The following is a 4,817-nucleotide window of genomic DNA, read 5'->3' on the forward strand; positions in this document are numbered from 1 at the left end:
TTTTAATGACAGTACTACATAACTTGTTTTCTCCAACAGAATCCTTGCTTCAATCTGTACATAGCAGCAGAATTACAATTGTACAAGCAATAAAATTTAGCGTTTCCTAACTTTTGTGGAAGAAATCAAACTTCGCGTTGTGTTTTGGTATTAGTATTAACAGACTCAGTCTGAGTTTATTGGTCCTCATACTATATGATCGTAGGGAGGAGATCTAAACAGAACTCCCCCCCTACAAGTTAACATACCTTTTTATACCTAAAATTGTTTAAACAAAGCATCCTTGAAAAGAGAGTCAAAGGTAGATAATAATAGTTGCTTGCTCAGCAACAAGTTTTGTTTTGAGAACTGTTATCACCTTTTTTGTTTTTAGGAAAGAAAGAAACATTCGTTCCCAAGGACCTGTGGATGGAGACATAATAAGGAGAAGGGGTTTTTTTAATCTTAAAACATTTTTTTTTCCACTCTGAAGTCAAGTTAGAGGCCTGGATAAATCTGCTTCAACACTTTGGAATATCTGACATAACCAGAATACTTTATATTTTCCTATGTATAAAATTTACCAAGATGTAGTATAATTACTCCTCTGTTAAATTGTTACAAATAAGATTGAAGAGAAAATAGCTCTGGCAAATGTGATATGGATTAACAGCTATTTTTACTGTACAGTCTGTTATATGGTTTTTCACATATAAAGCAGTAGTTTTACTTTGCTTATTTTAAGTTAATCAATTTACTTCCTTTAATCTTCTGGATAAAATTTAAATGAAATATATTGCTTATGGAATAAAGAGTGAAAGATAATATAACTTAGCCAGATTTAGAATGGTTTCCAAGCAGATCAGCTGGTGGGATCTCAGAGAAGCAGTGCTTCCAGATGCATAAAAAGGAACCACTTTTAACACTCCTAAACAAGGCTTTTGCTAGATCCATACTACTTGAATGTTGAAGCAGTGATTATTTAGAAGTGTTTTACCACATCTCAGTTTTTAGCAAAAAGGTTTGTTTGTTTGTTTTCAAACTGAAATCCAAGCCAACTCTCATCAGTCTGGTCTAGTCGGTAAAAATAAAACCCTATTACTGTCTGATTTTTTTCTACCACCCCACCTGCTTTACTTTACATACTTTATATTTTACATCTCTTAAATATAATAATCAGGGTGGAATAGTCTCTCTGCTTCTGTGAGCCCTTTTCTAATACTATAAATCCATTCTACAAGTATTAAAACTATATATTATATCCTATAAAATAATTCTATAGCTTTGTTAAGGCTCTATTGAATTCTACTCATCTAATTAGATAGATAATATATTTAAGTTACTGCTACTTCTGTAGGAGGTTCAGTACATATAATGAGATGTGATTTTCCAAAACATTTACCCTGTATGCAAAAGTTCTGATTTCTTTCACTGCATAGTCAGCAACCATTCAAGCCTTCTTAATTTTTTCTCATCCTGCCAAAGACTTGCCTCTAGCCCTGGGGCAAGCAGTTATTTCAGGTGGAGGGTCGCTTACTGAGTTTTGGCAAGCCATTTTCCAAAAGGATGTGGAGAAGCTTGAGAGAGTCCAGAGGAGAGCCACGCGCATGATCAGAGGTCAGGAAAACAGATCTTATGATGACAGGCTGAGAGCCATGGGACTCTTTAGCCTGGAAAAGCGCAGGCTCAGGGGTGATCTGATGGCCACCTATAAATTTATCAAGGGTGACCACCAGGATCTGGGGGAACGTTTGTTCACCAGAGCGCCCCAAGGGATGACGAGGTCGAACGGTCACAAACTCCTGCAAGACCGTTTCAGGCTGGACATAAGGAAAAATTTCTTTACTGTCCGAGCCCCCAAGGTCTGGAACAGTCTGCCAGCGGAGGTGGTTCAAGCACCTACACTGAACACCTTCAAGAGTAAATTGGATGCTTATCTTGCTGGGATCCTATGACCCCAGCTGACTTCCTGCCCTTTGGGCAGGGAGCTGGACTCAATGATCTCCCGAGGTCCCTTCCAGCCCTAATGTCTATGAAATCTAAATCTATGAAATTGAGGGCCGCATGACAGGCAGCCAGGAGCAGATAAATATTAACTTCCTCAATTTTTTAGGGGCCCCACAGGCCAGATAGAATGGCCTGGCAGGCCACATCTGGCCCGGGGGCCACGTTTTGCCCACCCCTGCTCTACCCTGTGAGTTCCAGCCACAAATTTGAGATAATATGAGAGGCTAAAGTTTTTTAAAGGATGACATTATTCACTGGAAGATGATTTCTTTAATACAGACTTGTTTGCCCAGTTGCATCTCAGGCTGTTCCAGAAAAACAAGTACAACTCAAATTTCTGTAATGCAGGAAACAGAGTCAAGGTATGAATCAGTTCAGCCTGAATTCCACCCTTGGAAGTTGCTTGCTTTCACTGTGTGAACTGTACTGACTGGCAGAGGTTAATTGGCATAGTTTTGTAGAGTTGTGCTTGTGATAAGTGGGGCAGAAAAATGCATCCCTGTTTGGGAATCACAGCCTAGAACCTTCTGGAAAAGCAAACTGGCATTTTTCAAAAAGCAAGCTGGAGTCATTCCTTTCTTTTAGTTGAGACAGCAGCAGCACCCAAGGTATGGAAGGCCTAAGTCTAACAAAGAGATCTAAACCCTTTGCACAGGACACTTCCCAGGTACCCTAACCACCAGCTTTTATATTGTTTTGTCTGAGGGCAGTCTCCACCCACCCCTGTGGAATGTGTTAAGCTGCACAGAAAGGGATTCAAGATTCATTAGACCAGACAGTATAAGCAGGAGAAAATCTTTGTAGCCTCAAGGCTACAAGGTGGAGGGAGACCTGAGTTCCATTTCCTGCTCCAAGGTCTACATGTTTTGTGTCATGACTGTTCCACAATGATAAATTCTTAATTCTGAATTAAACTGTAGATTGCAAATTAAAATACCTATGCAAGCAATAGAGAGGCCAGTTCAATAAACCACTGAGATATACAACCCATGTATATAAAGGCCATAACGAGTAAGGCTATGCGAAGCTTTGGTCACCAATTCGATTCAGAGGAGATTCGGCCCGATTGAGCGGCCAAATCTTTGAATCCGAATCGAATTAGAAGCCTCAGATTCAATTTGAAGAGATTCAATGATTCGCCCATACACACAACTTTATATGTTTTTTTTCTATATACCTCAAGGTACCAGGCGTGGCTCGTGAACACCGAAATGGTGGGCAGATGCAGCATCCCATGGAAGCGGGGGAGGAGGGGTACCCCGCATGCTTGGTGGTGGACCCAAAAGTGGACCAGAAGTACTTCCGGGTCTGTCACAGAGCGCGCAGGGGCCCCCTGCTCCCATTCAGCAACTAGTGGCTCCTGGGTTTGGGTGGGGGGGACTCAGGGGGTACCCAATTGCTGACCTGGGGAGATGCAGGGGGGGGTCCCCCATGCACTCAGCAGTGGACCTAGAAATGGACCGGAAGAATTTCCGGGCCACTTCAGGGTCTGCCGTCATGCACACGGGGGGGCCACCTACACTCCTGTAGGATGCTCCATCTGCCCCACCATCTCAGCATTCACAAACTGCACCTGGTACCTCAAGGTATGTAGGAAAAAAAACAAAACACATAAAGCTGTGTCTGTGGCTGAATCCCTGATTCTCTGAATCAGAATCAAATCTTCAGATTCAGCTGAATCGAATCAGGACAGTGATCTGAATCAGTGAATCAAATCACTGTCCCCCGAATCAGAATCAAATACTGTCCACTTTGCACACCCCTGATAACCAACATCTCTCTCTGAACAAATGAGATTTAGAGTTTGGTTGCTTTCCAAACACTATTTGGGAAACCAGCCCTAGTGGCAAGTCATTTTCATTTTACATATTTATACCACAGAATCCCTCCTTATGTGCAACTTTCACTTCAGCTAAATACTCAAAGTGTGCTGCAACTCAGGTAGCCCAGGAGGCTTTTTTAGTCCTGTGTTTCTATCATATGTGAGTATTTAGGATCATACGATAGTAGGGCTGTAAGGGACCTCACAAGGTCATCTAGTTCAGTTCAAGGCAAGATCAGCCCTGAATAAGTTATCCCACCTGTAATAATTAACAGAATTACTAAAAGAAACAAGCACGAGACTTGAATCATTCTTCTGACATGGGGATTCATTCTTTAGCTAAAAACCTCAAGTAAATAGTTAAGAGGTTCCTGAAGTTTAACTTTGTATGTGCAAACGTTGTGTGTGAACATTCAAGAGTGGCCCCTATGTGTGCATCACAGTAGCAGCACACTACAGGAGCAGCAAGAGTGGCAGATACTTGGAAAACACCTAGAGTATTCATGAACCTTTGCCAAAAGCTCTTTACATGCCTTCCAGTTCCTAAGCTATTTCCTATTCACACGCATCATTTCTCCTTGCTGTCAGATATTGGTGTTTGATTAGTGAAAGACAGTGATTCCCAATGAAGGTGCCACAGCAACATGAAGTGCCTTGGGATTCTTTTAAGGGTGTTGGACAGAGCTGTGCAATATTAGCACTGTTAAGAATGCAAATACCTTCAAGTCATTCACAAGATAAATCCAGAGGTTTCAAATAAGAATCTAGTGTCAAAAATCTCTTGTGGTTGGTTTGGGGTCTCTGCAACAGAATTTTTCCATGGTCAAAAACCAAGTGAAAGCTAAGAACTGACATTTTCTGAAGGGTATCTTGAGTCTGCTGAGGGGTTCCTTGACTCTAATAAAGACTGACAACCACTTGTATAAGCAATATTTCTACAGTGATAAGTTTATGATTAATGTGCCAGTACCCAAACTGGGAAAAGTGATTTTGCAGTAAACCAGATCTC

This window comes from Crocodylus porosus, unplaced genomic scaffold, assembly GCF_001723895.1.
Source record: "Crocodylus porosus isolate Cpor-Errol unplaced genomic scaffold, CroPor_comp1, whole genome shotgun sequence".
In the NCBI taxonomy this organism is placed as follows: Eukaryota; Metazoa; Chordata; order Crocodylia; family Crocodylidae; genus Crocodylus; species Crocodylus porosus.